We start from the raw sequence: 13,011 nt of genomic DNA, 5'->3' as shown, positions 1-13,011 counted from the left end.
GTATGCTGACATGTAGTAATAATTTGAAAAAATGTTGCGTGCAACTACTGTAGAGAAATGAAACTTTCACATTTAAATCTGAGAAAACATGTAAAGGATCTGTAGGATGTGAATAACAAAATATTGATGAGAAAGTTTGAAATTAAGAGCTACTTTTGGGCACATGCTGTATGTGTTTAGAAACACATGGTTTAGAAAACCCTAAAGACATCAGTTTTAAAAAACCTTTAACACAATTTCTATTGACCTCTACTACCCTCTCTGCAAGTTTTTTCTAGATATAAATGTCATAAATTTTACATGAAAAAGGAAAGATTATACAAAGTGAAAATCTATTTTGAACTCAGAGTGTAAAATAGGGGGCATTATTATTCCTAATTTACTACATGGCCACAATAATGAAGACTTGAAGACTGTGTAGTGACACTGAAGGAATGCACACATAGATAAATAAAACAGGTTTCAGCATCCTGAAATATATTCACACAGAGATGAATAAAACTGATTAGAGCTTCTTGAAATATATCTACACAACTATGCCCTATAAATTTTTCTTTTTCTTTTTGGCAGAATAAGGGCTATCATGAGTATAGGCTTTCATGAGTATTAGGAAATCCCACTACCTCCAAGTTACAGTTCTTTCCCCCTGGTTAATTTTTGACAGAAGCAATTTAGCAGAGCAGGGGTGACTGCTTCAATAAATGGTCCTGATACAATCAGACATCCTCCACAGATGGAAATTTAGTCCAAGCCATATATATATATATATATATATATATATATATATATATATAATCTCAAAGAAAATTTAAAAAGTTTTAAAAAGAAATAAAAATTTAAGTCATAAGCCATAAACTTATTTGTAACTCTACAGTGATGCTCTTGGGAATACATACTAGAGAAATCTTAACTTACTTCTTAAAGAAAATTACATACAGATATTTATAGCACCTTTATTTTTAATAATCATAATCACAAATTTACTTCAGTGATGCATCGTTGAACAAGCTGAGATAAATTTGTGACATATACTCCTCATTAATAAAATGGAATCAACTATTGATACATGCAATACCTTGAATGGAAATGAAGGAAAATATTTTGGGTCAAAATCAACTGCAAAACATACTATATGTCTCACTGGCTGTGTAATATATGTGAAATAGCATAAATAAAGCATAAAGATCAGAGGATGGGAGAGGATGATGTGGGTGTGGATGTTAGAAGGTAGGCAGTGAGAGTCTGGTGGGGGTACTCCTGTTTAGCATCATGATTATCATAATGAAGCAGTGTTATTGGCTAGGTTTTTATAAGGTAAAATGTTGATCTTAGGAGAGTTTAGGTGTAAGGATGTACAGAACATCTGTGTAAATTCTTTTGACATTTTCTGCATATCTAAACTATTGCAAAATGAAGTGTTTTTCAAAATTTGAGATAATTGACCATTTTGTCACATATGACTGAGTCCTCCTGTAAGGACTGAAATATTTTGCACTGCTACAAGTAATGCAGGTTTGAAGTTGTCCAGCTTTTCACTTCTGAGTAGAGAAATGGCATTGCAGTAAGTATTCTTTTGCATTTGTCTTATCCTGATTGTGTTAATATGAAACAGATAACTGTCAAATCATACTTGCATGAATCATAAAATTTCACAGCTCCAATCTTTTTTTCTTTTTTTTAAATTTTAAGGAGAAAAACAAAAAAAAAAACAGAAAAAGGGTACAAGTTATGCAGAATTTCAAAAAAAAATAAACAGTAGGAAATCACTAGTTAATAGATTACATATTGTCATCTTTGAAATAGTTGTTCAAGTTACAAAATTAAAGCACACAATGTGGACCTTCAAATAGTGAGACTGCAAACAGTTCTGCTCAATGATCCAACAAAAACTGAGTAATACGGTCATCTATCTTATATGCTTAAACATACATGCAGTTATATCCTTTAGAGCACTTTCTTTTCCTCTCTTTTGTACAATGACAATTACACATTTTGGGTATTATTACTCCCACAGTTCTTATTACTCTTTTTGAAGAGAATAAAATCAAATGTGACATAATAAAACATAGTCAAATCAAAAGGATGGGCATAATACATAATGTAAAAACAGAATACAAGGTGATCAACAATGGTTGCCATAATGCCTGTTGCTATCTTAAAAAGAATTGCCTATATCATCAGTTATAATAAAAATTGAACAAAACAGTAAAGAACAAAACCAATAAAACCAAAACATTGGAGACATTACAGGACTTCAAAAGAAGATAGTAGTCAAACCAGAATGGGTGTCATATGAATCTTATTGTCTTCACAGTTGTTGCCTATTCTCTCAAACTTGGTACTATCAAGCAAAACAGAATAGAGGAAAATCAGTCAAAACAAGATGGTGAGAGCAATGCAGGGTTTCAAATCAAGTTAATAGGAAATCAAAGTGGGTTACTATAATATATCCTGCCATTCTTTATTTATTTTTCCCCTTAATTAAAAAGATAAAAATAAAAAAAATAAATAATAAAAAAGGAGATTGAGATAAAAGAGGACATAACACAACAGCAAAGGTCAGAACATAACCATTTAAGCAAAATAGTGTTTCACCACAAGATATCCTGACATAAAAGTAATTACCATAGTGTCTCTTTCCTTAAAATCTTTGAGTATAACTTCATATACTGTAACATCAAACATATCAAGACAATGAAAAACCATTCAAGAGAATGACAGTATTACAGGGTATTTAGAACCAACTAACAGAAAATGAACAATGGTTTCTGTATTATCTCCTTGTCTATAAAAGTTTTTGTTTATATTATCACATATAATAAAATCTGATAAGATACAGCCTGTTAAAACTGATGGAGACAGGAGAACAAAAGCTTGATGGGGCTTCAAAACAAGATGATATTAAATCAGCACTAGCTATTATGATGTCTTGTTTTCTCCAAAATAGCTGTTCATACCATCCAACCTTCTCTGCCTCATTTCTGTTGAGCTATTTTTCTGTCATTAGTTGTCAGTTTGTCTTCTTTATTTAGCTTTCTGCTCCATTCATTATGGCCTCTCTGCCAATGTTTCTGGAATCTTAATGTTTTTCTCTTTTAGAATGTCCTGCAGTATTCTCTGTAGAGTTGAATTGGTGGCTGCAAATTCTCCTAGTTCCTCTTTATCCTGGAAGCATCTTGTTTCTCCATTAATTTCTAGGGACAGTTGTGCAAGATATATCAATCTTGGCTGGAGGTTATTGTCTTTCAAAGCTTGAATTATTTTGCCCCATGCTCTTTGTGATTTGGTGGTTTGTGCTGAGAAGTCTGCTGTAATTCTGATGGGTTTTCCCTTGTAAGTGATCTGTTTCTTGTCTCTGAAAGCTTTTAATATTCTGTTCTTATATTGGATTTCTGGAATCTTGATTATTATATGCCTGGTTGTAGCTCTGTTTGGGTTGTAGGTGGCTGGGGTCCTGTATGCCTCATAGAGCTGAGTATCTTTACCTTTTCTCATATTAGGGAAGTTTTCCTTGATTATTTCTGCAAATAGCCTTTGCAGTCCATTTGTTTGTATCCCTGCTTTTTCCTTTACATTCTTAATTCTTAAGTTATAGATCCTTTTATCATTGTCTAGCCTTTGTATTGTTACTACTTGTTTCCTGGCTAATTTTAAGAAGTTTTTCCTTTCATGCTCCCACATTATAAATCTGTCCTCCAGTTCAGATAATCTATCCGTAGTTTCTTTCAAGCCGTTATGCCAGCTTTCAATAGAGTTTTTAGTTTCCTGGTAATCTCTTTGAACCTGCTTCATCATTTTCTCTATTTTCTCCATCAAACAATACTCCCCTTTTTTTCTGTTCTTCCATTACACCATCTGTTTTTTCTTGGGAGGTGCTTAGCATTTCTTTAACTATTCTACTGACATCTTACTTTACTTGATTAAATACTTCACTTTTGAACTCGTCTACGAGGCCCCAGAGACATCGCTTTATGTCTATTGGTGCCGTGTCTGATATTGCATGTTTTCTGTCCTCATTCTCCTTTGCATTTACCTTTCCTGGATCAGTGTTCTCAGGATTGGGGACAGAGGACCCTTTCTTGTTGCTCCCTCTTCCTATACTTTTTGTTCCTTCCATACAAGCGTATATAGGAAGCCCAGTTTCTTTCTTTGTTGGTTATAGTTTGTTTGAATCATGCCTGCTAGGTATTCCCCGCCCATTGCAGTGTACTAGGGAGACACAGACCTGGGCAGCCTATGCTGGGCCCGCCCCTCCAGGTCAGTCAACCTGCTGAAGGCTTCACTGCATTAGGGTGCACTGCCAGGCACAGAGACCTGGTTTGGGCTAGCCTACTGGGTCTTAGTCCACAGCGTCACCCAGGTCAAGTGCTCCCTACCAATCCCACTTGAGAGGAGAATATGTGACTGAAGTCACTGCAGCGTCCTGTTCCGGCTAGTCTGCCTGGTCCCAGAATGTCCTCTGTTGGAGCCTCCTAGTCTATGGAAGGGTCCCCATTCCTCCCACTCACTGCAGGTTGATGCAGGGCTCCCCACCAGCTCTGCTCTCAATTTGGTTTGCCGATTCCCACTCTCAGAGCTTTCACATCTCTATTGCTGCTGTGCCAATTGAGATGCAGCAGCGGTGCAGGAAATTCAAGCCATGGTTTCCAGAGGCATGGGTTCCTGTGGTGACACTGAGACTTTAGCATTTCCAGTTATAGCACCAAGATTGCATTTCCAGTTGGTTTCTCTCAGCTTAGTTTGTTCCTGGGTTGGCAGGATATATCTCCCCCTGCTTAGGACTCCCCACACTGCACCATTCCTGGAATCTAAGCTGGCTATCTCAGAGAGCCTCTGTAGCTGCTGGTATCTATCCACCATGTTCTCCCAGAAGTACCCAGTTCTAAACTTAACTTAAGATTTTAAGGATATGAGTGAAAACTAGACACAGAATTTAATTTTGGAGGACAAGAAGCATTCAGAGGCTGCCTTCCAGTCACCTCGTCTCCCACAGTAATGCATTTAGGTTAACAGACATGTTGTGAGCAATGCATACACATCTATTGTTCTTGGAGGCAGAGGTTGCAGGGCGGGGGCCATTTTAAGGGTCTCAGGTAGTGTATCATGGCTTACATCTAATAATTTCCCCAAAGTCTCTTGTGTTCAGTGGTAGGACTTTCACAAGATGACAGGATCATGGGGTGCTAAACCCATCAGTGGATAAGTTCATTAACAAGGTTTAGTTGAATGTGGCATTAACAGATGTGGCCTAGCTGCAGGTGTCCCCTAGAAGCATACGGTTTTCCACCCAGCTCCTCACTTCTCTATTTCCTGATTGACATGGGTTAAGCAACATTTTGTCATTTTATCTTCCCACTGTGTTTTTTCTGCCTGTACTCAGCCAACTGTAGATTGAGACAACTTGATCCAGAAGACAAAGTAAGTAAAACTGTTCTCCAGATATTGGATGCCAGATATCTTTGCCTAGCCATGGCAGAAAGACTAATATAAGTTTATATTTTTCTCTTTTATTTTATTATGTTTGTTAGTGCTTTTTGAATCAAAGTAACGCTAACTTCATGAAGATACTTGGAGGAATTTCATTCTCTTTAATTTTTTGGAGATATTTAAGGAGAATGGATATTAATAATCTTTAAGCAGTCAGCAGAAGTTTTCAAAAAAGAATTTTGGTCCCTTTTTTGATGGTGGATTTATTACTGATTTTATATTGTTACTTGTTGTTCTGTTTAGATTTTTCTATTCCATCACAATTCCATCTTGGTAAGGTGGTTGTGTTTAGGAGCTTGTCTATTTCTTTCAGGTTATCAAATTTATTTCTAGAGAGGTATTAACAAGTATCTCTAATGATACTCTGAATTTATGTGATGTAGTAATATCTCTTTTTTAACTCAATACATTTCCTCTTCTACTGTTTTTTATTATTTTAGGTTGGGGTTTATCAATTTTGTTTATATTTTTGAAGAACCAATTTGTGCTGTGATCTTTATTACTCCCCTCCTTCAATTTAGGGTTTGGTTTATTCTTGACTAACTAGTTGATTGAAAAGTAATGATTTAAGAGCTTGATGTAGGCATTGATTTTTATAAACTTTCATGAGTAGTGCTTTTGTTGTATTTGTCTAATGTTGGTATGTTCCACCTCATTTTCATGCATTTCAAGAAAATTTTAAGATGTTTTCTTGATTTTTTTCTGAGATAGTTAAGCTTAATTGTCAATTTGACTGGTTTCAGAGCCACCTAGGGGATATGCAGAGCACATGTGGGGATGTGTCTCAGTGAGAATTGGAGGCATGGCCATGAGTCCTGCATTTGGTTTCCTTCCTCTCAGCACTGCTATGCCACTTACAACTTGCCTGCGATGAACCCCTTATTGCTCTGATGTCCTTGCCTTGGAGCCAGCCTACCATGGACAAATTTTTTAAAGCCATAAGCCAAAAAAAAAAAAAATCACTCCTTTAAATTCAGGATATTGGATAATTTGATGCACAAAAAGAAAAGGTAACTACAATAGCAAATTGATATCAAGAGAGAGGTAGTTGTGACATGTGACCATAAGCTTCAGAGGATTTCAAACTGATTTGTGGGAAGAGTTTGAAAAAGGTGATGCACGTAGAAGAAGCCATAGAATTTTTTTCTTTTTGTCTTTTTCATTTTTATCGGTACTGGGGATACGAACTCACGACCACCTGCTTGTAAGGCAAGTGCTTATGCCGCTGAGCCAAGTCCAGGCCATAGAATTCTTTAAGAAGAGCTTGTGGGGTGATTCTTGTCAGAATTCAGAGTCCAGAATGCTCATAGACATGCAGACAGTATACACCAGGTTCATGGGTCTTAATAAGTTTTAAAGGCAATGAAATTTGTTCACTCTCTTAAATAATATAAAAGTAGAACATTTCTTCTTTTAAAAATGTTCACTATTACATTTAAAAGTTTCATTAATATGTTAATATAACTACATCAAAACATATCCAAGTTGAAAAGTATTTTAACTAGTGGCTTTCTGTAGAAGACCAAGAGGACCACTGTCCTTGAATGCAGAACTATTATCTCTGCATTAATTAAACTGGGTCCTATCTCCATGTACTGATATGTACAGAGCTGGCTAAACTATTTTCTTCTACCTTGAATTGGATTTAAGCAATCAAATAAGACTAGCTGAGGTACATCAGTGGAGGTACATCAGTGATACATCTTGGAGCCCAAACAAATTTCCTGTTTCCTCACATCGTGTTCCCCATAAATGGGTGAACACAGAGGTACAGCAGAGCCATATAGCTCCAGCAATGTCAACTGAGTATGAGCCTCAATTTAAGAGGCAATGACTTCTCAGGGCCCAAAAGTTTATACATGAGAAACTGAAGCAACAGCTCCCTAAAAACGTTGAAATGCTACCCTAACTAGGCTGTGCAAACGTCTTTCAGCATTTTTCTCCCTCCATATTGCAGAGGTGCTTGCTGTCCACCTGGCCAGCTCAGTTCACCTTGCTCATGTTTTCCCACCATCCTCACTGTCACTCATCCTCAGGCCACTCCCTTCTTCATGAGATAATAAATTCTGGAGGAGGCCTTGGATCAAGGTCTTTATTCATATATCCTCACCTGGATCTCACCTAGGACCCCTTGGCTGCCCATAATTTTGAATATGTCTTAGTGTCTTTACACTCGTTGTGAATTGCATTGGAGGTGGTATATTGGAATTAACTTTCTGGAATTCCAACAACATTTCTATGGAATAACAAATATAACTTTCCAGATTGTGAAGTGGGCCAGTATTTGGGTTACAATATAAAATATTTGGATTACAATGACTTTGTATTTTTCCCTATATCTTCACTTACTTCAAGATACCTGAGCAGGCATTCAGCTCCATCTTTGAAAGCTGAGCATTGATGGTATATAAAGCGGAACCTCCAGATGATAACAGATTTTTACTATTGCTTCTTATTTATTGCCTATGGGAAAACTCAAAGCTTCATGCTAAAGCTGATGCCAGGTTTCAGTAAAAGAAAATCCTGTATAATTTAGACATTTCAACATGAGGTGTAATAATTTTAACTTGTCATTAATGTAAAGAAATAAAGGGTTTTTTTTTTTTTTTTGGTACTGGGGATTGAATGCACAACCTTGCCAGGCAGGCGCTTACACCACTGAGCTAAATTCCTGACCCATAAGGTCTATTTTTATTTGGAATAGAATGCAGCGGTTATATTTGACAATGTGAAAAAGATGTCATCGCTCAGATTCCTAATTTTTATTTTCAGTCTGTCAGTGATAAATAACAAATTTCTCCAAATTTCTCTATCAATTTCTACTCCCAGCATCACAAGGTAGGTGGTCCCGTGATGAGCACTGGTAAATGCTGTGCAAGGCAGAGCGATATTGATAACTTCTGGTCCCAGGCATTTAAAAAGAAAGTGGCACTTTCTTTCAATTATTTTTATTTAAAAGTTGCAGGCAATGAGGTGACACAGGATTACTGGAGCCTCTGACAGTAAAATGATTGTGTTTCTCGTGGGGAATTGGTACATGCACACACCACAGCTTCACTCCTATTTGATTCCCTCATCCTCCCCCTAGCTCAGCCTCTCTTCCTTTCTCGGTCCCACTCCATTTTGCAGAAGGCACACATCCCTGTCTCCTAATTTTGACTTCTCTTATCTTTAGTTTTGATTTGATTTCAGGAAAACATACAGTATTTAATAATAATAGTTAATACTTAAATATAATTGTATCAAGAGAATATAAATATGTGAGATTTTTTTTTGTCTTTTTCGTTTTTATCAGTACCAGGGATCGAACTCACAACTGCCTGCTTGCAAGGCAGGCGCTTATGCCACTGAGCTAAATCCCCAGCCCCAATATGTGAGATATTTTTAAATTTGCTGTGCAAATTGCTCAAGAAAGTGAATAATGCTTCATAAACACACAGTGGCAATTATTCATCTTTCTCTTTTCTTTTCCCATTCTATCTTATTTTTAAATTAGAAAAAGTTAAGTATAAAAGACACCTGTTTCTTCTACATATCCTTGTAGAAAACCTCCTGTCTACACTCCCTGCTTGTCCTCTGACGGTTGTCCTCTGACGCTATCCTGTCTCTCTGCTTTTTGTCATTTTCCTACGTGGCTAATTCACCTCCCTCTGCTCCAGCTCCTCTGCAGCAGTGTCCTGGCTTTTCCTTTCCTCCTCCAGCTGTCCCAGCTGTGGGCACAGCCTCTTCTTTCTGGGACAGCTCTTTTCCTGCAGCACTTGGCTTTGCTTCCCACCAACCCCAACCCCCTTGTTGTGTCCTTCCTTCCAGTTCTGCTGGTTCCCCTGAACTTATGATATATTGTTCTTGTTCCTCATTTTGTGCTTCTTAACCATCTACCCCTCAAGAAAGCACTAGCAATGGCCTGGGTGCATGGAGTGGATGCATGGAGACTTCTCTCACATAATAGTCTATTTTAAACTGGAATAGAATTCAAGTCTGTTTAATTTTACTGTCCTAATTGTAGGCGAATCTCCTTTGAGGATTATTCTGAATCTTACTTTGAAATCTATTTCCTTTTAAACCTTTGACACAGTTCACCCAGAGCAAGGTCTTTGCAGTGTGGCTGAGGTTCATATTGGCTCTGTCCCTTCTGATGGAGAGCGCTCTTTTCTCTGCAGCCCAAGTTACCCTGAAGAACATGGGTTGGAGAATGAGCTCACTTGTTCCACAAGACCAAGTCTCCTTTGTTAACCTTTTTCCAGTTGGAGGAAAAGCCAGTTTTTTTTCCCCTTCTTTTACAGACAATCTGTGCCACCAGTGTGTCCTTTTACCTTTGAACACTTTTTGTTTCACTTGAGCACTCTTTAACGTGTATTCTTACTTTATGCCTGGATTAGTTAGTTCTACAATATGTGGACCAGATACAAGGATTCCATTTACTTCTTGACAGTCTAATACATCACTCTTTCTAATACCATGTACAGTCGCATATCTCTTAGCAACAAGGATCCTGGCTGATAAACATATCATTGGGTAAACATCAGGGGATGTACTCCAACTAACTTGGAGAGCAGACCTATGGTGCAGCTAGGCTGCATAGTACTAGGAATGGTGAACCTTTTAGAGCTTTCAATAATAACAAACTGCCAGCTGTGGCATGGGTGCTACAGGTCCACCACCACTAGATAGCCTGTTGTTCCTAGGCTGCAAACCTCCATGGTATGATCTGTACTGAACATCAGAGGAAATTGTTCTACAATGATCAGTACTGGTGTTGATATAAAAACAGAGGTAAACTACAGGCCCAATGTGATACAAAGATAATGATCATGTGTCTGTATAGGCCACATATTTCAAACAGAGATGGTGGGATTGGAAGTGGCTATGAGTGAGTCTGAAATCAAATGGTGAGTGATTGTGAAAGTCTAGGAGATTAGACTTTTAACCCAGTACACTCAGTATAAGAAATATACAAACAGTATTTGCCTTTAATAATTAATTAACCTTCAATCACTACATCATTTTCACTGTATACATTTTTTACCTCCAGTTTTTAACTTTTTAATTTCTGTAGTATAACTTAGCTAGAATATACATTATACAGCTGTACAAATATATTTTCTTTATACAAGCTTATCTCTATTTTTAAAATGTATATTTTTGCTATTGTTTTTTCCTTTTAAAGTTTGTATTAAAAATTAATATACAAATATTATAGGCTGCCCATGGTTAGGGTTGTTGGGATCCCTGACTTGCACCTCCACATCCTGTTGTGCTGGCAGGTCTTCTGGGGTGGTAATGTGTGTGCTGCTGTTGGCTCCTGTCACAGCACTGCTGTCTTCAGGAAGAGCTCTGAAGGACTCGCCTAGCATTGCTTTGCATTAACATTTTAGAAAAGAGAATAAATTCTAAAATAATGTTTAAAATATAGCAAATACATAAACTAGTCACATAGTTGTTAAATAGTGGTACAAAATATTATATGTACATATTTATAATTCAATTGGTATAACTTAGGGCCACGTAAACTTGTTTATGTCAGTGTCACGGTGGTCCCATAAGTAATTCTTTCAGCTTTAACATAATGATGGCCATGAGGAACTAGGTGACAAGAATTTTTCAGCTCTATCATAATCTTAGGGGACCACAATCATATGTGGTGCATTGTTGATTGAAATTGTTATGGAAAAAGTGACAAAATTTATTACAACACTTACTAAAGCATCTTAATGAGTATGAGAAACATTCATCCTCTGTCATTGATATTACTGAAGGTTTTTTTGGAAAGAATGAAATCAAATGAGAAAAAAACCAAAATAGGGTCATTCAAAACAAAAGAATGGACATAGTACATGATTTAAAACCACAATACAAGGTGATCTATAATGGCTACTATGATGTCTCTTTTTAACTTTGATAGATTTGCCCAGATCATCAGGCACAATAAAATTGAACATAGTAGTACAGAACAAAATCAATAAAAAGAATACATTGGAGACATTATAGGATTTCAAAAGAGGATAATAATCAAACCAGAATGGGTATCATAGTGAATTTTATTGTGTTCAGAGTAGTTGCCTATTACTCTCAGAGTTGATACTATCAAACATAACATATTCGAATAAAATCAGTCAAGACAAGACAGTGATCGAACAAAACAGATTCAAAGGGCTGGGGATTTAGCTCAGTGGCATAAGTGCCTGCCTTGCAAGCTGGCAGTTGTGAGTTCGATCCCTGGTACCGATTAAAATGAAAAAGACAAAAAAAAAAAAAAAGATTCAAATAAAATCAGTCAAAACAAGACAGTGAGAGCAATACAGGGCTTCAAATTAAGTTAATAAGTAATCAAAAATGGTTACCCTAGTATATCCTGCTCTCTTTGGAATAGCTGTCCATGCCCTCAAATCTAGTACAAGTAGTCAAACTGGAACAGGATATAACCAAACTAAACAGAGCAATGAAAACAATATGGGCTTCAAATCATGATACAAGATTAACAATGTCTTCTGCATTCCCTTTTTAGACAGTCCCTCCCCTTTCACTTTCACAAGGTACATTGTATATTTTGTATCCCACTAACTCCTTTAGTTTTTAGATTAGAGAGGCAACCCAGGATTTACCTAAGTGGTTCTGAAACTTTTTACCCCTGAGCTTGATCTCAAGTTGTATCCATTTACCTACAAGAGCCTCAAGGTTTACCTTCCTTATAGCTGAGTAGTTCTCCATTATAGTGTTATATCTCTCCAACCAATCTGCAGCTGGAGGGTGAGCTACCTTAACTTTTTTCTGGTTCCCTGTTACATACAGCACTATTTTCTCATCTTTGATTTAAATATATTTCTTATGTAGAGCATCCTGATAGACCCTATCTCTTGATCCACTCTGCCTGGGTTTCTTTTTATTAGTGTATCAAGTCCACCTATGTTAGTGATTATGGCCAACCTTCTTGGCCTCATCTCTGCCATGCTATTTTTCTGCTGCTGGTTGTCTACTTTTCCCCTTCATTCCACTGTCTGCCCCATTCAGTGAGCCCTCTCTGCCATTGTTCCCGAAACCATGGTCTTTTTTCCCCCTCTCTTTCCAGAATGTCCTTCAGTATTTTTGTAGGGTTGGCTTGGTGGTAATGAATTCTCTCAGTTTCTCTTTGTCATGGAAGCATCTTGTTTCTCCATTAATTTTGAGAAATAGTTTTGCAGGGTACATCAATCTGGGTTGGAGGTTATTTTCTTTCAGAGCTTGTAATACTTCACTCTAAGCTCTTTTTGATTTGATGTTTTGTGTCGAGAAGTCTGTTGTAATTCTGATGGGTTTTCCTTTATAGGTGACCTGTTTATTCTCTCTGACAGCTTTTTATATTCTGTTCTTGTGTTGAATTTCTGGGATCTTGATTATTATATGTCCAGGTGTACATATATTTTGGTGATAGCTGGCTGGAGTTCTGTATGCCTCATATATCTGAATATCATTTTCTTTTCCTATGGTTGGAAGTTTTCTTTAATTATTTCTGTAAATAGCCATTGTATTTCATTTGCATTTACCCCT

Source organism: Cavia porcellus, unplaced genomic scaffold (assembly GCF_034190915.1).
Source record: "Cavia porcellus strain 051 isolate PalLab524CR breed Dunkin Hartley unplaced genomic scaffold, mCavPor4.1 scaffold_22, whole genome shotgun sequence".
NCBI lineage: Eukaryota > Metazoa > Chordata > Mammalia > Rodentia > Caviidae > Cavia > Cavia porcellus.
The sequence above is the reverse complement of the archived record's forward strand: the minus strand, read 5'-3'. Positions refer to the sequence as shown.